This window comes from Schistocerca gregaria, chromosome 2 (genome assembly GCF_023897955.1).
Source record: "Schistocerca gregaria isolate iqSchGreg1 chromosome 2, iqSchGreg1.2, whole genome shotgun sequence".
Lineage (NCBI taxonomy): Eukaryota > Metazoa > Arthropoda > Insecta > Orthoptera > Acrididae > Schistocerca > Schistocerca gregaria.
Window position 1 is genome coordinate 99912613 of NC_064921.1, and position 21631 is coordinate 99934243.

Below are 21631 nucleotides of genomic sequence, written 5' to 3' on the forward strand. Positions count from 1 at the left end.
GGAACTCGTCTTTTTCGCATGCACTAAAATTGGAAACTACCCTAAAAAGTTAACTAAGTCCACCCCTTGCAAAACAGTCCTAGTTTAACTCATTGTGATCTGCAGGTGTTCACACTTCCGTCAACTGCAGCTATATACCACTGCTATGGATTATTAATGTCGGACGGCGGGCTGCATCCCCCTTCCATTATCTGAAATCAACAGCCACAATATCATGAACTACCACGAAACGTTAACTTTACATGCAAAATCGAAAAAGTGCACAATATACACTGAAGCACCAAAGAAACTGGTATAGGCATGCGTATTGAAATACAAAGATATGTAAACAGGCAGAATACGGCGCTGCGGTCGGCAACGCCTATATAAGACAAAAAGTGTCTGGTGCAGTTGTTAGATTGGTTTCTGCTGCTACAATGACATGTTATCAAAAGTTAGGCGAGTTTGAACGTGGTGTTATAGTCGGCGCACGAGCGATGGGACACGATACCTCCGAAGTAGCGATGAAGCGGGGATTTTATCGTACGACTATTTCACGAGTGTAGTGTGAATATCAAGAATCTGGTAAAACAAATCCCGACAGTGCTGAGGCCGGAAAAAGATCCTGCAAGAACGGGACCAACAAGGACTGAAGAGAATCGTTCAACGTGACAGAAGTGCAACCCTTCCGCAGATTGCTGCACATTTCAATGCTAGGCCATCAACAAGTGTCAGCGTGTAAACCATTCAACGAAACATCATCGATATGGGTTTTCGGAGCCGAAGGCCCACTCGTGTACCCTTGATAATTGCACGACACGTTGCTTTCCGCCTCGCCTGGGCCCGTCAGTACCGACATTAGGCTGTTGATGACGGGAAACATGTTGCCTGGTCGGACGAGTCTCGTTTCAAATTGTATCGAGCGGATGGACGTGTGCGATTATGGAGACAACATCATGAATCCATGGGTCCCGCGTGTCTGCAGTGAACTATTCGAGCTGATGGAGGCTCTGTAATGGCGAAGTGCGTGTGTAGTTGGTGTGATATGGGACCCCTGACATGTCCAGATACGACTCTGACAGGTGACACGTGACACCTACTAAGGAGACTGCCTACACTATGCTTGTCCGTCCTCCTTTAGAATACTGCTGCGCGATGTGCGATCCTTACCAGATAGGACTGACGGAGTACATCGAAAATGTTCAAAGAAAGGCAGCACGTTTTGTATTATAGCGAAATACGGGAGAGAGTGTCACAGAAATGATACAGGATTTGGGCTGGGAATCAACAAAAGAAATGCGTTTTTCGTTGCGACGGAATCTCCTCTCGAAATTCCAATCATCAACTTTCTCCTCCGAATGCGAAAATATTCTGTTGACACCGACCTACATAGGGAGGAACCTTCACCACGATAAAATAAAGGAAACCAGAGCTCGTACGGAAAGATATAGGTGTTCATTCTTTCCGCGCGCTATAATAGATTGGAATAATAGAGAATTGTGAAGGTGGTTCGATGAACTCTCTGCCAGGCATTTGAATGTGATTTGCAGAGTATCCATGTAGATATAGATGCATCCTGTCTGATCACCTGTATCTATTCATGCCCATTGTGCATTTCGACGGACTTGGGCAATTCCAGCAGGACAGAGCGACACCCCATATGTGCTGAATTACTAGAGTGTGGCTCCAGGACCACTTTTCTGAGTTTAATCACTTCCACTGGCGTCCGCAGCTCGTGATCGTGCGGTAGCGTTCTCGCTTCCCACGCCGGTGTTCCCGCGTTCGATTCCCGGCGGGGTCAGGGATTTTCTCTACCTCGTGATGACTGGGTGTTGTGTGCTGTCCTTAGGTTAGTTAGGTTTAAGTAGTTCTAAGTTCTAGGGGACTGATGACCATAGATGTTAAGTCCCATAGTGCTCAGAGCCATTTGAACCATTTTTGAACTTCCACTGCCCATCAAACTCCCGATATGAACATAATTGAGCTTATCTGGTATGCCTCTGCAACGTGCTGTTCAGAAGATGTCTCCACCCCCTCGTACTCTTACGAATTTATGGACAGCCCTGCAGGATTCATGGCGTCCGTTTCATCCAGCACTACTTCAGACATTAGTAGAGTCGATGCCACGTCATGTTGCAGCGCTACTATGTGCTCAAGGAGGCCCTAAACGATATTAGGCAGATGTACCAGATTCTTTGACTCTTCAGTGTATAACGTACAGGGGCGAAAATCTTACAGAGATGGGAAACGTATAAATGCGGTTTGACTGTATAAATTTCCAAATTTAATCCCCAAGCATAGCCTAACTGGATCACTTTCCATCATCGTTGTGTTACTGTTTTTATGGCAGTTTTTCAAGACATTACGTATTTCGTTCCACTGCTCAAAAATGTCATTAGTCATCTATGGAAGAATTACAAAATTCGTTGGCAAAGCTCAAAGTTTTTCAATTCTTCTCGCTGAATTTTAATTCCCTTTTCAAATCCCTCTTTGATTTCCTTTACTGCTTGCTGAATGTACAGACCGAATTACATAGGAGATAGGCTACACAATCCTTTTTTTACTCCCTTCTCAGTTAATGTTCCTTTTAATGTCTTTCGACTCTCGTAACTACCTGTGTTTCTGTATAAGTTGTAGATAGCATTTCGTACCCTGTATTTTGTTCCTCCTACCTCGAAAACTTCATAGACAGAGGGGGTAATCCAAACTAGGAGTAGGACGCAGTAATTTGGGGCGCCAGTTGTTACCGGCAGCGCCACGCGAGTGCTGACGTGGTCCGGCCAGCGCTGGAGACGGCGGCAGACACGTATCGCCTCGTAGAGACGCGTTCGCCTGCGACTGCCAGCAGATAAGGAGCGCGCCGTCAGCGACTGTATTGCCGATAGATAGCGTGTTGACGAGGCGTTCCCGAGCGTGCCGGCCGGTGGCTGCGCAGTACCCGCGACGTGGTGTGCTGTACCGGCAGCTGCGACTGAACTACTAGGTAAGTCGAGCGCGCTGAGTGGTCACTGCACCTCGTGTTACTTTGAATCACTTACGAGCGATCTGCAATTGTCTGACAGCTGACAGTAAATGCTCTGCAACGCTGGTCAGGGAATGTTTTCACGTGATTTTGGTCGGAACCTACAACCTTTGGCAACTGGATACAGCGCGTGGAAATTTTACATCATTGCATCCAGGATAAATGTATTTTCCATCGTTTGCATCTATATTTACACATTCGTACACCCTTCGCAAGCCACCATACGGCGCTTGGCGCACAGTAACTTGTACCATCTATAGCCATTCCCTTTCTTGTTCCAGTTGCAAATGGAGCGAGGGAAAAACAACCATCTACAGGCATCCGTACGAGTCCTAATTTCTCTTTTCGACCCTTAAGCAAATTTATATTGGTGACAGTAGGATCTTTCTGTAATCTGTAGCCGGCCGGTGTGACCGTGCTGTTCTAGGCGCTTCAGTCTGGAACCGCGCGTGACCGCTACAGTCGCAGGTTCGAATCCTGCCTCGGGCATGGATGTGTGTGATGTCCTTAGGTTAGTTAGGTTCAAGTAGTTCTAAGTTCCAGGGAACTGATGACCTCAGATGTTGTCCCATAGTGCTCAGAGCCATTTTTAATCTGTAGCAAGTGAAGGTTCACTTCTCAATATCGATTCCCGAAAAGAACGTCTTCATTCATTTATACATTCAGTCATTGTGTTCCATAGATATTATCAACAAGGAGAACGTTCAGTGACGTGGGCCGTACTTTCATATGAGGAAAAAGGCATCATGCTGTATTAACAATATCCTGTACCTATTCTGCTTAGCGCTCTTCACATTTATGCCATCTTTATTTAATCTTCCCTAAAGCGATTCCTATCTGGGTTCATGGAGCATTAGCTTAATACTCGCATACTGACCGAACTTAAGGTTACAAACTTAATAGTTCGCTTCTGAATTACATCGATGTCCTCGTTTAATTTGACCTGGTGGTGATCCCAAAAACTCGAGCAGTAGTCAAAAACAGGTCGTTCTGTACGCGGTCACCTTTATTTATGAACTATACACTCCTAGAATTCTCTCAATTATACTAAGTCGACCATTCACCTTTCGTACAACGGAGGTTATGTGCTCGTCCCATTTAATATCGCTTTGTAACGTTAAGCTCAGATATTTAATAGGCTCTCCCCAAGATCTCAACAGATTTGATGCAGCGGCATTTACTCTCGCAGTTTTAAATATCCTATCTCTTTTTTCCTTTTCTGTAGTACTATGTTCAATTTAACTTCCCCTGTTATTTATATTCGATACATTTTAGAGTATTCCCTTTTGTGTTTAATACTTACTTCCCATCTGAACTCTAGGTGTTAACACAGCTGCTTCTCGTTTCTCGAATGGTTTATTTATATTTTACTACTAGCTGCACCCCGCAGTCTTATCTGCTGTTAAACAGCATTACGAGTATAAAAATGGTTCAGATGGCTCTGAGCACTATGGGACTTAACATCTGAGGTCATCAGTCTCCTAGAACTTAGAACTAATTAAACCTAACTAACCTAAGGACATCAGGCACATCCATGCCCGAGGCAGGATTCGAACCTGTGACCGTAGCGGTCGCACGGTTCCAGACTAAAGCGCCTAGAACAGCTCTCGTTCACAGCGGCAGGCATTTACGAGTGTAAAGCAGTGTCAAGCAGTACACATCTAGTACTGTATTCGAATATTACAGCATTGATTTTACTATTCATTTTAGAGCAAGCTGTCATCTGTCACACCAAACATAAATTCTATCTAAATCATCTTATATTCTTCTATAGTCACTCAAAGACCACACGACACTTGCCCATACACTACGTCGTCACCAAACGCCGTAGATTTCTGCTCACCCTAGACCGTTTATGCATACAGAAAACAAGGTCAGGTCCTGTTACAGCATGCTGATTACTGCTTCAGAGTACATTAATTCCCTCATGAAGTTCCTTGAAATTATCCACTTGAGTTCAAAGGGAACGACGATGTACATAATTACAACACAAGAAGAAAAAATGACATTCATTTCTCCACAGTAAAGTTGTTTCTGTCACTACAAGGCGTGTTCAATGCTTCTACAAAACTTTTTGATCAGTGAAGTAAAATGTATGAGAGGCACCAAAGTACAATTTGAAAACAAACTGAAAACGTTTCTCCTTGACAACTTCTTCTATTCCGTGGAAAAGTTTCTATTATTATAATGTGTAAAAGGTGGTGGGTAGGAATTACTAACTCACATCTGTACACATAAAAAATTATAGTCGGTGGTGACTTTAATCTACCCTCGATATGCTGGGAAAATTGTACGATTAAAGCCGGCGGCAGGCATAAATCGTCATCCGAAATTGTACTGAGTGCTCCCTCAGAAAATTATTTTGAACAATAAGTTCATGAGCCCACTCGAAGCGTAAATGGTTGCGAAAGCATACTTGACCTCTTAGTAACAAATAATCCTGGACAAATAGTGAGTATCGTGACGAATACAGGGATTAGTGACCATAAGGCTGTAGCTGCTAGGCTGAATAACGGAACTCCTACAACCATAAAAAACAAACGCAAAATGTATCTATTTAAAAAAGCTGATAAAAATGCTCTTAACGCCATTGAAGGGACAGTCTGCACTCCTTCCGATCTGATCATGTAAGCGTAGAAAAATTGTGGAACGATTTCGAAGAGATAGTGTCGACAGCAATTGAGAGATATATACCACATAAATTAATAAGTGATGGTACTGATTCCCCATGGTACACAAAACTGGTCAGATCGCTGTTGCAGAAGCAAAGTTTTGCAGAAGTTCGAAATGTAGCGCGTACTTCAATGCGAGATGCTTTTAATTATTTCCACAACGAAACTCTGTCTCGAAATCTAGCAGAAAACCCAAAGAGATTCTGGTCATACATAAAGCACACCAATGGAAAGACGCAGTCAGAACCTTCACTGCGCGACAACAACGGTGAAGTCATTGGTGACAGTGCCACTAAAGCAGAGTCGTTAAACACCATTTTCTGAAACTCCTTCACCAAAGAAGACGAAGTAAATATTCCTCAATTCGAATCAAGAACAACTGCCAAGATGAGAAACACAGAAGTAGATATCCTCGGTGTACAAAAGCAGCTTAAATCACTTAATAAAGCAAGGCCTCCTGTCCTGATTGTATACCAATCAGGTTCCTCTCAGAGTATGCTGATAACACAGCTCCATGTTTAGCAATTATATACAACCACTCACTCACAAAAAGATTCGTACCTAGGGATTGGAAAATTTCTCAAGTCACACCAATACCCAAAAAAGGGAAGTAGGAGTAATCCGCTGAATTACAGGTCTATATCACTAACGTCGATTTGCAGTAGGGTTTTGGAACATATGCTGTATACGAACATTATGAAGTACCTAGAAGAAAACGATTTAATGACATGTAGTCAGCACGGATTCAGAAAATATCGTTCTTGTGAAACACGACTAACTCTTTATGCTCATGAAGTAATGAGTGCTATCGACAGGGAATGTCAAACTGATCCCATATTTTTAGATTTCCAGAAGGCTTTCGACACAGTTCTTCACCAGCGTCTTCTAACCAAACTGCGTGCCTATGGAATATCGCCTCAGTTGTGCGACTGGATTCGTGATTCCCTGTCAGAAAGGTCATAGTTCGTAGTAACAGACGGAAAGTCATCGAGTAAACCAGAAATAATATATGGCGTTCCCCAAAGAAGTGTTATAGGCCCTCTATTGTTCCTGATCTATATTAACGACATAGGAGACAATCTCAGCAGCCGTCTTAGTTTGTTTGCAGATGATGCTGTCATTTGCCGTCTTGTAAAGTCATCATATAACCAAAATGAATTGCAAAATGATTTAGATAAGATATCTGTGTGGTGCGAAAAGTGGCAATTGACCCTGAATAAAGAAAAGTGTGAAGTCATTCAAATGAGTACTAAAAGAAATCCGCTAAATTTCGATTACGCGATAAGTCACACAAATCTGAAGACTGTAAATTCAACTAATTACTTAGGGAGTACAATTACAAATACCCTAAATTGGAACTATCACATAGATAATGGTGTGGGCAGAGCCAACCAAAGACTGCGATTCATTGGCAGAACACTTAGAAGGTGCAACAGGTCTACTAAAGAGACTGCTTACACCAAGTTTTCCCGCCCTATTCTAGAGTATTGCAGTAGGATTTGGGATCCGCATCAGATGGGACTGACGGATGACATCGAAAAATTACAAACAGAGGCAGCTCGTTTTGTATTATCGCGAAGTACAGGAGACAGTGCCACAGACATGATACGTGAAGTGGAGTGACAATCATTAAAACAAAGGCGTTATCCGTTGCAACTGGATCTTCTCACGACATTTCAATCACCAGTTGTTTCCTCCGATTGCGAAAACATTCTGTTGGCACCCACCTACGTAGGGAGAAATGATCATCACGATAAAATGAGAGAAATCAGGGCTCGCACAGAAAAATTTAAGTGCTCGTTTTTCCCGTGCGCCGTTCGAGAGTGGAATGGTAGAGGGACAGCTTGAAGGTGATTCATTGAACCCTCTGCCAGGTACTTCATCGTGAATAGCAGAGTAATCACGTAGATGTAGATGTAGAAGTTATAAATGTCCAAGCTGTATTATATTTACAAGTTAGTGTAAAATTACACCATTAAGCTCTTCATTTGTGAGGCCATGTTTTCCGTAGTAGCTTCACAATTCTTGAGAGTATTTTTGTTCTGTCCTTGCAACTACAAAAACATCAATAAAGCGAAACGCGTGTGGTGAAAAAAAACACGCATTTTTGTAGTTGCAACGACAGAACAAAAACACCCACAAGACACCATTAAGATTTATCGTGTAAATGATCCGCAGAATATGAAACTACTGTCAAATCAAATTTGCGTCTCTACCTCAAGTTTGCTGTACTGATGCTACTCAGTGGAAGCAAATTTTATGCAGAAGCTTATGGGTGACCAAGGAACTTTGTCGTCTAGTCGCTGCCGGAATTAGCTACGACTTCTTGCTTCGGTTATTAGACTGACATATGGCATCGGCTAGCACATCACAATATCTGTATATTATCTTTACAGGTGAATAGACTGAACAACTGCAGGTAGTGAATAGACTGAACGACTGGTTTAAAAAATAGTTCATATGGCTCTGAGCACTATGGGACTTAACATCTATGGTCATCAGTCCCCTAGAACTTAGAACTACTTAAACCTAACTAACCTAAGGACAGCACACAACACCCAGTCATCACGAGGCAGAGAAAATCCCTGACCCCGCCGGGAATCGAACCCGGTAACCCGGGCGTGGGAAGCGAGAACGCTACCGCATGACCACGAGCTGCGGACTGAACGACCGGAACATATATTTTTGCACGTTTTTGGATGAACAACTTGCGATTACAAGAAAGCCACCTGGTTGCCCATAAATAGTGTAGAAAACAATTTCCTCTTTGTATCACAATTTGTTCAGTCCACACGATCGTGAAGGTGTAAACAGTCGGAACATGTCGTAAAATAAAAATAAAAGTTTTTGGACGTGTAAATAACTAGTTAGGCCTAATTTTTGACATCTACATTTAAAACTGACTGATAAATTCTAATGTTCTGATGAAACAATTGGAAACATGTTAATAAATGGTAAGAAATATCTTACTGCAGAATGAGATTTTTACTCTGCAGTGGAATGTGTGCTGATATGAAACTTTCTGGCAGATTAAAACTGTGTGCCGGATCGAGACTCGAATTCGGGACCTTTGCCTTTCGCGGGCAAGTGCTCTACCAACTTTTTATTTTTTAACTCTCATTTTGTTCGTTGTCGTTTGTTTCATCTGCTCGGAGCGGATGTCGCAAGATACCCGTTTCAGTTCGTTTTTGATCCATTAACTCAGTTTTTTTTATTACAGAGGAAAAATGTAAATGTGTTTTTTTTCTTCGTTTTCGTTCGTTGTATCTGCTCGGGGCGTATGTCGCAAGACACCCGTTTCCTTTCGTTGTTGATCCATTGTCTCCGTTTTTTTTATTACAGAGGGCAGCTAACCCTCTGACCGAACACGCTGACCAACTGAGCTACCCAAGCACGACTCACAGCTTTATGTCTGCCAGTATCTCGTCACCTACCTTCCAGACTTCACGGAAGCTCTCCTGCGAACCTTGCAGAACTAGCACTCCTGGAAGAAAGAATCTTGCGGAGAGGTTCGCAGGAGAGCTTCTGTGAAGTATGGAAGGTGAGATACTGGCAGAAGTAAAGCTATGAGGATGGGGCGTGAGTCGTCCTTGGGTAGCTCAGCTGATAGGGCACTTGCCAGCGAAAGTCAAAGGTCCCGAGTTCGAGTCTCGGTCCGGCACACAGTTTTAATCTGCCAGAAAGTTTCAATATCTTACTGTTTTACTTGTAAGCGAAGCACGCAAGTATTCCCCATTCTTTAATTTCTTTCTGTCCTTCCAAGGTTTCAAACATCATTACGGCAGAACCTCCGAAACTAAATATATCATAACGGACACTGTATTGAGAAAATGTTCCCTCATATCTAACTTAGTCGCTCAAAGTGTGCGGGAGCGTAGAGCTCTCTTCTTAGACCTGCTTGAGCAGTCTTTCGGATATAAGCTAAATTAAAAACACATGTAAAAGACGCTGAAAACTATAACAGTTATCAAAGGCGAGCCTCCATGGATGGCACAAGTAGTAGCTTCGCTAATCGCCAGACGTGTAGATATCTACGATAAAAATACTCTTCAGTAGCTGTTATCTGCGTTATTACTTCGCCAGCCGGTCGATACGCACTTCACGGGGGCGATAGCGAGTCGAAATCAATAAATAACACGTGCACCTGAAAGTAAGAGCTGTCTATCTCACTTGGATGTGAATCGGAAGGAAATGTATGCTTAACACTGAGAGGCGTAAAGGCGAATAACATTTCAACATGGCTACAACTGCTCTGCGATCAATGGTACCGGATGAGATACGACGGGCTTTTTACAACTAATGCAACACATTTCTTTCTCGGCCAGTTTGGGTTAAAACAACGCGGAATTCGTTGTGAGACATCTTGGAATAATCTCGCTTCAGCCCCAAGAGTTTCATGAAGTTCCGACAGATGGTAGCGCAATACATAGCCTTCAGAATCGAGTCTTCTAGTATGTAACGGAGGTCCGTTCCATGCAGAGAAGATACTCATAGGAGCTTCCAGAATGTCATGGAGACCTGGTAGTGACCAGAACCACGGTGACTCATTTGGCGAGGCGTCTTTCATCATCGCAAAAAAAGGTCGTTCAAAACTGTCCGACCGCCGGCGTACGAGCATGCAATGTTGGGACATGAGAACACTTTCATTCGATGTGATGAACGGACCTGCGCACCTGAGAGGAGCTCATAAAGCTTATTGGACCATTCTTCCTCGTCCACCCTACAGCACGGATCTCGCATCTTCTGACTTCCATCTGCCTGGATGTACTCTGGGGAAGCAGTGCGTGGATGATGGAGAGATTATTGATGCAGCAACATGCAGACTCCTACTTCGACTGGTAGAGTTGTACCATGCGGGCATACAGGCCCTTCCAGTAAGGTGGCGAGGATTCGTCGCATTGGACGGAGATCATGTTGAAAAATAGGGTCTTGTAGCCAGAAGAATGGTGTATTGAAATTCTGAATAAAATCAACCTCCTTTCAGAAAAATAGTGACGCATTACTTATCGAACACCTCTCTTAGTTTGCAGTAGGGAGCACATTTTTTTCTCTAATGGGAGCAGCAGATGTGAAGGGTTGCGATGTGCTTGGTGTACAATATCCCTGCCTTATGGTGGCCAGGTGTGGTCCAGCAGAACCTTGAGTATGAGTACGCCTGCCCTCCACGTCCCCGTACAGTCCATCGGGTTACTGTCACTCCCGAATACCCCACAAATCTGGGTATTGCACGATTCGACCAGCCGACCAAATTGAGACCTACAAGGAGATACCTTCCAGAGTCAGCCAGCCACTGATAACGCTGTCTTACACGAGTGCAATTTATCTTCAAGTCCTTTACAGTGATGACTCAATGTCTGACGCTCCTCATGCCCTTTACATATCCTCCAGGCCCGGTAACAAAACTACACAACTGGCCATTAAAATTGCTACACCGAGAAGAAATGCAGATGATAAACGGGTATTCATTGGACAAATATATTGTACTAGAACTGACATGTGATTACATTTTCACACAATTTGGGTGCATAGATCCTGAGAAATCAGTACCCAGAACAACCGCCTCTGGCCGTAATAACGGCCTTGATACGCCAGGGCATTGAGTCAAACAGAGCTTGGGTGGCGTGTACAGGTACAGCTGCCTATGCAACTTCAACAAGATACCACAGTTCCTCAATAGTAGTGACTGGCGTATTGTGACAAGCCAGTTGCTCGACCACCATTGACCAGATGTTTTCAATTGGTGAGATATCTGGAGAATGTGCTGGCCAGGACAGCAATCGAACATTTTCTGTACCCAGAACGGCCCGTACAGGACCTGCAAACGCGGTAGTGCATTATCCTGCTGAAATGTATGGTTTCGCAGGGATCGAATGAAGGGTAGAGCCACGGGTCGTAACACATCTGAAATGTAACGTCCACTGTTCAAAGTGCCGTCAATGCGAACAAGAGGTGACCGATACGCGTAACCAATGACACCCCATACCATCATTCCGGGTGATACGCCACTATGGTGATTACGAATATATGCTTCCAAAGTGCGTTCACCGCGATGCCACCAAACACGGATGCGACCATCATGATGCTGTAAACAGAACCTGGATTAATCGGAAAAAGTGACGTTTTGACATTCGTGCACCCAGGTTCGTCGTTGAGTACACCATTGCAGGCGCTCCTGTCTGTGATGCAGCGTCAAGGTTAACCACAGCCATGGTCTCCGAGCTGATAGTCCATGCTGTTGTAAACGTCGTTGAACTGTTCGTGCAGATCGTTGTTGTCTTGCAAACGTACCCATCTGTTGACTCAGGGATCGAGACATGGCTGCACGATCTGGTACAGCCACGCTGATAAGATGCCTGCCATCTCGACTGCTAGTGATACGAGGCCGTTGGGATCCAGCACGGCGTTCCGTATTACCCTCCTGAACCCACCGATTCCATATTCTGCTAACAGTCATTGGATCTCGACAAACGCGAGCAGCAATGTCGCGATACGATAAACCGCAATCGTGATAGGCTACAATCCGACCTTTATCAAAGTCAGAAACGTGAGGGTAAGCATTTTTCCTCCTTACACGAGGCATTACAACAACGTTTCACCAGGCAATACCGGTCAACTGCTGTTTGTGTATGAGAAATCGGCTGGAAACTTTCCTCACGTCAGCACGTTGTAGGTGTCGCCACCGGCGCCAACCTTGTGTGAATGCTCTGAAAAGCTAATCATTTGCATATCACAGCATCGTCTTCCTGTCGGTTAAATTTCGCGTCTGTAGCACATCATCTTCGTGGTGTAGCAATTTTAATGGCCAGTAGTGTAAATACGAACAATACCAATTAACTCTGGTGGCCGTTCTACTTGTCATAGAGATTTGCATTTCTAATCGTTTACATACCCGCGAAGGTGTGTACATGACCATGTCTTCTGGGTGTTTCATTGTTTTTGTCAGGTAGTGTACGCATGACTCTTTTTATACCTACCTTAATTATAAGGACAACGGCATAAATTTCGGTTTTTCACTTATAAGTGTCTTAATTTCTGCTCCTCCCATCTCGCTTCTGAAATAGACAATACTAGCAGCAGAAATTGCTAAAGTTCCATTAACAAAGCAAAATATACACTCACTTAGCAAATGTCATCGCACAGACATCTAATATCGCATGGTGCCTCCTCTGGCCCTGAGGACTGCGGTGAGTTGCCGTGGAAGTGATTCTACTAGTTCTAGGTAGTGCTCTGGAAGCAGCTGACAGAAAATTGTTTGCAGAGCGGCAGGTAATTCTGGTCTACTAGTGGGTGCAGAATCCATGGCAAGGATCTTGCGTTCTACAGCTTCCCAGATATGCTTGATGGGGTTCAAATCTGGGCTCCGGCGTAGCCATCTCAGTCTTTGGACCTTTTTTGCATGTTCCTGGAACAATTGCTGGGCGACGTGGGGCGGTGTGGCGGCGCGTTACCATCTTGAAACATCGCAGACCGTAAGAAGACCGTAAGGAGAGGGCGAAAATAGGTGGATATTGTTCCCAAGCACCTCAACATACCGCGGACCATTCAAAGTCCCTACTAGAACAAGTAGGGGGCCCATTCCATACCAGGAAAATGCACCCCAGACACTACCGCCTTGGACCTCACCTACTTGGCAGGCGGGATACATCGATTCATGTGGTCTCTACCACACACCGTGCCTCCATGGCCATAGTGCAGTTGAAATTGTGATTCTTCCGACCACATCACGTTCTGCCTTCGTTCCGGTGTCCATCCTTCGTGATTGAAAACAAATGCAAGTCGTTGTGCCTGATGACGTTAGTTTAACAGCGCCATCTGTGTGCGGCGACAGCTCCCATACCCCATGGAACTCTAGCACGACCTGTGTTGAACTGAGCAGTGATTTGTTGCACTGTGGTCCTTTTATAAATATTAACGAGCCGTCTCAGAAGTCGCCGGTCACGGTCATCGAGGGTGGATGGACCGCCAGAGTTCGTCTGTTGTGGACTGTGATATCATCATTCAACCATTCACCCTGGACACTGTTGAACGTGTGAAGCCGAATTTCTGCACCACTGTGAAAATCGAAATTCCCATCCGTCGTCCACCGACAACCGTACCCCGTTTGCATAGCGTCAGCTCACGACTACGTTGCATGTTACACGGATCACTCGCACTACCATTTCTCGAAAGTTCTACTATACAACTGCAGCTGGCACAGGGGGCTTGTGGTGCACATGCAACACACCTGCATCCCACATTTACTATGCCAGTGTACGTTTGACACATTTTTCTATGGACAAAATGTTACATGGGGTGGTCTCGATGAAGAGTTCATGTTTAGTAGCGATCACATACCCCCTATGTACCTTTCGTCTATAGATAAATACGCCCAATATGTTGATAATCTGTATTACACACTTTAATCCTTATCACTACCTTAACTTTTGGCCCTTAAGTGCGAAGGAATCATAGCGAGATTTGCCTTATAAGATCTGAGGGCTCACGAAATACCCAAATGTGATCGATGGATGCCCCTCCTCCCTAGTGGAACAGAATGGAGATAGCTGTGATTAAGACGCTGAAGAGAAGAGTGTGGAACAAATCTCCGACAGGTCGTCGAGATTTGGGTTTTCTTTCGTTTCTTTAAATCGATCGAGGCGAATTCCGGGATTGTTCCCTTTAAAGGGAACATTCAATTTCTTGCAAATTATTTCCTAACCGAGATGGTGGTTCGCCTCTAACGCCTTCCTCACGGACGTGACGTTAAATCCTAGACTTTCTCTTTTTCCAGTGTGTCATCTCTGCCCTTGTCGCGCACTTGAATTAACATCTATGTCTACGCACATACTCCGCAAGCCACCGTACGGTGCGTGGCGCTGAGTACTCGAACACAGCGTAAGGAAAACGACTATGTGCCTCCGTAAGGGCCATTCCTTATCTCTCTAATCTTATCTCCATAGTCCTTACGCAAAATGTATGTTGGCGGCAGTAGAATCGTTCTGCAGTCTGCCGCAAATACCGATTTTCTGAATTTTCTCAATAGTGCTCTTTGAAAATAGCGTCGCCTTCCTTTCAGTGATTCCCATTTAAGTGCTTGAAGCATCTCCATACTGCTTGCATGTTTTTCGAACCCACCGGTAACAGACCTAGCAGCCCACCTATGAATTGCTTCGATGTCTTCTTTGAATCTAACCTGGTGCGGATCCCAAACAGTCGAACAGTACTCGAACAGGGGATCGCAGTCTCCTTTGGAATATGAACCACACTTTCTTAAAATTCCCCGAACAAACCATTCACCTTGCCTACTACAGTTCTCATATGCTCATTCTATTTCATATCGATTTACGACGCTCCACCTAGATATTTAATTGACGTGTCTGTGTCAAGCAACACACTATTAATACTGTATTCGAGCGTTATAGGTTTGTTTCTCCTATTCATCTTCATCAACTTAAAATTTTCTACATTTAGAACCAGCTGCCATTCGTCACACCAACTAGAAATTTCGCCTAAGTCATCTTGTATCCTTCTACAGTCACTCAATGAGGACATATTTCCATAGACTACAGCTTTATCGGCAAAAATATGTAGGCTGTTGCTTCCCCTGCCCGCCACATCATGTATCTATATGTAAAAACTAGCGCTCCTATTACACTTCCATGGGGCAGTCCTGCCGATGCCCTTGTCTCTAATAAACACTCGACTTCACGTTCTCCACCTTAAGAAGCCTTGCATGAATTTTCCGATTCTCATTTGTTATATAATCTCATCACTTCGTAGATTATCTGCTCACTATTTTAGTATCATATAATAGCACCACAGTTTAAATCCAGCTAGGTTCATATTTTCTTTAACATGCTGTTATGTTGTCATTCGTAGTCGATGAGATATAGCGAGCGTCCTCTTATTCGATGTTTATCACAATTGGGAAATGCTACTTAAAAATTAATGACTCCTCCATTGACCTTTATATGCTCGTAACTACCTCACACGACCTTTTATATGAGGCTGTTCAACGTCTGCAGAAGCTGCCACTCTTTTCTTCTACAGTGCTTCGAATCTTCTTTAAGTTTTATATAATTTGCCGGCCGTTGTGGCCAAGCGGTTCTAGGCTCTTCAGTCTGGAAACGCGCTGCTGCTACGGTCGCAGGTTCGTATCCCGCCTCGGGCATGGATGTCTGTGATGTCCTTAGGTTAGTTACGTTTAAGTAGTTCTAAGGATAGGGGACTGATGACCTAGATGTTAGATCCCATAGTGCTCAGAGCCATTTGAACAATTTTTCTATATAGTTTGCAATTTTTCTTCATATTGTTGAAGTTCTCGCAAACAATAATGTCTTTTACATCTACGTAGTTTCCATGTGTAATCTGTTCCCTGTAGTGTGTCATTCGTTTTCATACTTTTGAAAAACTATGTGGCTAACATGTCAACATAACAAAGATGAAACGGACTTATGCCTACCCTGCTTCTGATTTCCTTTAAGTTTTGTATAATTTGTGAACTACATTCATACTTCTGTCCAACAATCCAGACTCAGTATCAAATGTATTGGCCCTAAACATAAAAGGTAATGCATGTTAATTTTTAAGCATTTCAGCAAGTCGACATAAAGAACAAAAACTACGTTAATAACTAGGCTGTCTTAACCCAAAATTTTAACGTAAAACACGTTCTATTGCATCACAATGACTTTAGATAACGGCAGTATACAACAGCTTGAAAATCGCAATGTATGCAAAACGGCTTGTTATAGCATCCAATTCGGTAGAATACCAACTACGAGCAAATAAGTAACGCTAAATTTGGTAAAATTTAGTCCCGAATTTGTGCGCTTAAAACTGTATATTTGACCAAACGGAAAGCAGTTGTGAGTAGCGACAAACGCGCGTCGACGCGGCCGTGAACAGCAGAGCGAGACGTTCGTGTTTTGTCAGTACATGCTTTGTTTGCTGCTTCGCTGACGATACAACAGCTGCGACAGCGCATTACTCTACGTGCAACGGCCGTGACGTGTCGTCACAGCGATATCCACAACCGGTTCTCTTTCTAGATTCGTTTTGAACAATTCCACGCGTGACAGTCTTGAAATTCCGTCCGTTTTCTTAAAAATTATTAGTCTATGAAAGTAAAATCCTCTAGGTTGTTAGACCTCATCACATTCAATTTCTTCTTCTTTGGGCCACTCTGCTCAGATCTTCCTCGAGATCTAGTGTTTGCGGTTAGCTGAACACAGTTAAAATCAGTGTAGCGTTCACTTATGAAAGTGAGTTTTACCGTGCTTATTCTGAGGAACTAGGGTTATTGGGTGAAATTTTTCAAACTATTATTGGCGAGCCATCGTTATTGGATAGACAGCGAAACAGACACAGAAAGAGTGTGGAATGGTGCGTCCTGGCCGTAGTTTGTACTCCTTACGCTCCGTGGCAGTGTATTTGCTTCCTTGGTAGGAGGAAGTCGCGCAGCTGAAAGCCCATAGCTGTCTTCTTTACTGAAATTACATTAATTCTTAGAAATCTCAAGCGTTTCTCGAGTTTTCCTTCTATAAATGTTGCTCTCCTTAGCTAGCACTCGCAGACGGTTAAAATCTCTATCTTTGGTGCAGTTCCCCAAATGTTCACACTGCGCCACGACAATAGTACTTGAACATTCCTCTCTCTTGCCACGCCTGTTTCGGTATCTAACCAGTGACCACATGACCCAGCAGGTGGCAAAATTTCACCAGCTAACAACGATTCTGCAGATTAAGAGCTGGAAAACATTATTTTGTAAGTGAACCCGACACTTGTCTTTGACAGACTTCAGCTAACTAGGAACTCGAAGATGGTGTAGAAGATCCCAGCATAGGAATCGAAACATCAATCATATAAGAAGAAATTGAAGAGGAACATGAAGCGCCCTAACAACCTACAAGACTTTACCTTAATTTACAACAGAGACAAAATCCTGCAGACTTACATTGTTAGTCTATGTCAGTGCTCCGAAGCCTAAATAGTGCACGAAACTTTGTCAAGAACAATTCCGTGGAATACTAGCTACAGTGTGGCACAGGGAAACGGGAAATTTTGAAAGCAGTAGCTGTGGGCAAATCTTTGTTATTGAGTGATAATGGATATAGATATCCGCTTTTGGCCAACACTGTAACAGATATTTATTACATTTTCTTATTCCATTTTTAAATGGTAGCATTCACTTTTTGTGTGCTGTAGTTTCTTCTGGAATTACAATAATTACTGCCTAAAAGTAAGGTTTTTCCAAATGTGAAACAATTTTCCAACGTGCAACACGGTGATACACCTTGGAAGAAATATTCCACTGAATTTTAAAACTGCAATCGAGAAAAGTTTGTCAGTACTGTATTTAATACGTTGCATTATAACGAAGTGAAAGCAAAGTACACTGATGTGACAAAAGTCATGGGACAGGTAGCGATATGCACGTATACAGATGGCAGTCGTACTGCGTACACAAGGTATACAAGAGCAGTTCATTGGCGGAGCTGTCATTTGTACACAAATGACTATGGCCGCACGGCGAGAATTAGTAGATTTTGAACGCTGAATGGTAGTTGGAGCTAGACGCATGGGAGATTTCATTTGGGAAATCGTTAGGAAATTCAATATTCCGGGATCCACAGATTCAAGAGTGTGCCGAGAATATGAACTTTCGGGCATTACTTCTCACCACGGAGAGCGCAATGGCCGACGATCTCCACTTAACAAGCGAAAGTAACGATGTAGCTAACAGACAAACTACAACGCAGGAAATAACCGAAGAAATCAATGTAGAAAGTACGACGAACGTATTCGTTAGGACAGTGAGGCAAAATTTGGCGTTAATGGGCTATGGCAACAGACGACAGACTCGGGTGCCTTTGCTAACAACACGATATCGCCTGTAGAGTTTGTCGTGGAACTCTGGTAAACCGTGGCCTGGGTAAATGGTGAGAGCTGATGGTAGGGTTCGAATATGGCGCAGACTACACGATGTCATGGACCCAAGTTGTCAATAAGGCACTGTGCAAGCTGGTTATGGCTCTGTAACTGTGTGGACAGTGTTTACATGGGATGGACTTGATCCTCTGGTTCAGTTGAACCGATCTTCAACTAAGGCTATTTGGAAACAATTTGCAGGAATTTATGGACTCTATGTTTCGAAACAGCGATGGTATTTTTAAGGATGGCAGTATGCCATGTCACCAGGCCACAACTGATCGCAGTTGGCTTGAAGAACATTCTGGACAGTTCGAGAGGGTGATTTGGCCACCCAGATCGCCCGACATGAATCCCATCGAACATTTATGGGACATAATCGAGAGCTCAGTTCGTGCACAAAATCCTGCACCGGCAACACTTTTGCAATTGTGGACAGCTGCAGAGGCAGCAAGGCTCAGTATTTCTGCAGGGGACTTCCAACGACTTTTATGGTACGTCGAGTTGCTGACCTATTCTGGGCAGAAGAAAGTCCGCCACGATATTAGGAGGTACCTCACGACTTCTGTCACCGCAGTGTAAGTAGATGTATTATCAAAAACTAGTTACAAGTCAAAAACAGTTAGATATAAAAACTAACGCAAATTTCTATTTCCGAGACAGGTAAAATGGTTAAGGCTTTAAAGAAATTTAGGTCATTTGCAAAAAAATCACGTTCCGTGGTAGAAGACTTTCTTTTGTTTCAAGGAACAAGATATTGCGTAACTGACTTCACACGCTATATAGCTAGTTTGTACAGAATTTTACTCACGGTAAAATTCGTAACTGAAGAATTAACGATGTTGCTGTCGTTGTTGTTGTGGTCTTCAGCCTTGAGACTGGTTTGCTTCAGCTCTCCATGCTACCTTATCCTGTGCAAGTTCCTTCATCTCCCAGTACCTACTGAAACCTTCATCCTTCTGAATCTGCTTAGTGTATTCATCTCTTGGTCTGCCTCTACGATTTTTACCCTCCACGCTGCCCTCCAATACTGAATTAGTGATCCCTCGATGTCTAAGAATATGTCCTACCAACCGATCCCTTCTACTAGTCACGTTGTGCCACAAGCTCCTCTTCTCCCCAATTCTATTCAATACCTCCTCATTAGTTATGTGATCTACCCATCTAATCTTCAGCATTCTCCTGTAGCACTACATTTCGAAAGCTTCTATTCTCTTCTTGTCCAAACTATTTATCTTCGATGTTTCATACATGGCTACACTCCATACAAATACTTTCAGAAACGACTTCTTGACACTTAAATGTTAACAAATTTCTCTTCTTCAGAATAGCTTTCCTTGCCATTGCCAGTCTACATTTTATATCCTCTCTACTTCGACCATCATAAATTATTTTGCTCCCCAAACAGTGAAACTCATTTACTACTTTAAGTGTCTCATTCCCTAACCTAATTCCCTCAGCATCACCCGATTTAATTCGACTACACTCCATTATCCTCGTTTTTCTTTTGTTGGTGTTCATCTTATATCCTTCTTTCAAGACTCTGTCCATTCCGTTCAACTGCTCTTCTTGGTCTTTTGCTGTCTCTGACAGAATTACATTGTCATAGGCAAACCTCAATGTTTTTATTTTTTCCCCAAGGATTTTAATTCCTACTCAGAACTTTTCTTTTGTTTTCTCTGCTGCTTTGTCAATATACAGATTGAATAACATCGGGGATACGCTGCAACCCCGTCTCATTCCCTTCCCAGCCACTGCTTCCTTTTCATGTCCCTCGACTCTTATAACTGCCATCTGGTTTCTGTGAAAATCGTAGATAGCCTTTCGCTCTCTGAATTTAACCCCTGCCGCCTTCAGAATCTGAAAGAGAGTATTCCAGTTAACATTGTCAAAGGCTTTCTCTAAGTCTACAAATGCTAGAAACATAGGTTGCCTTTTCTTAATCTATCTTCTAAGGTAAGTCTAGGGTCAGTATTGCCTCATTTGTTCCAACATTTCTACGGAATCCAAACTGATATTCCCCGAGGTCGACTTCTACCAGTTTTTCCATTCGTCTGTAAAGAACTCGTGTTAGTATTTTGCATGTTGTCTACTCCTGGGACCTTGTTTCCAAGTAGGCCTTTCAATGCTCTGTCAAATTCTTCACGCAGCATCATATCTCTCATTTCATCTCCATCTACGTCCTCTCCCATTTCCATAATATTGTCCTCAAGTACATCGCCCTTGTATAGACCCTTTATACACTCCTTCCCCCTTCCTACTTCCCTGCTTCGCTAGAAACGATACATTACAAATGGCTTAGATATATTATATAGCAATTAAAAATGTAGAACCAAGAATATTTACAAATGATGAGCAAAATACAAATTTATGTCTTACAACAACAAAAACAGTAGAAAATGCCGGAAACTGCTTACGGCGATCTCTGGTACGTGTTCCTTCACGTGATTCTAAAATCGGTCACTAGATTGAAACACGAGCAATCAAGCATCACGTGGTCCTAGGCACACTATCCTCAAGGTACAACTCTTCCCTACGGGATTCTCTCGTATTTCCTGTAATGACTCTCTTTGATTCAAATAAAAAGCAGACGGAAATGTTGTGCTCTTTGCAGTAGCTATATAACATGGTTTTGTTTGGTTTTAAATTCGAAATTATACGATTTGCTTGAGGCGGCGACGGGTTCGGCACTGTCCTGCGGTCGAAGCGGATGCAAACCTTCGCAGAGCGTTGCCGAAATAGAATCTCCAATATTTTCCCTCTCTTACCAGTCGCTTCCACATACAGCCCTTATCTAGCCGCTGAAAGAGATTGCTCCATCACATTGGTGCACGGTTTCCGGCAGTAATTCCCAGCATAAAATAAACGGGGTTGTAGTACACTGCCCGACAGCCGTCCATAATTCCTACCAGGCTATCCATCCCCCTCCCCTTGCTATACAACTTAATCAGCGAAGTAAAGTAAAGTGAAGTCATATAGCACGAATGATTGGAAGACAAAAAATGGTTCAAATGGCTATATGCACTATGAGACTTAACATCTGAGGTCA

The 21631-nt window shown here is 43.3% G+C and overlaps 1 protein-coding gene across 1 annotated transcript in view; it reads left to right on the forward strand.

Annotated features, from left to right (window-relative positions):
• Positions 1–2836: 2836 nt before the first annotated feature.
• The window catches only part of LOC126336425 (uncharacterized), a 72059-nt gene continuing 53264 nt past the window's right edge, over positions 2837–21631 (forward strand). The window contains exon 1 of the mRNA XM_050000119.1: positions 2837–2962. The gene's annotated coding sequence lies outside the window, so the exon portion shown is untranslated. The remainder of the gene's footprint in view (positions 2963–21631) is intronic.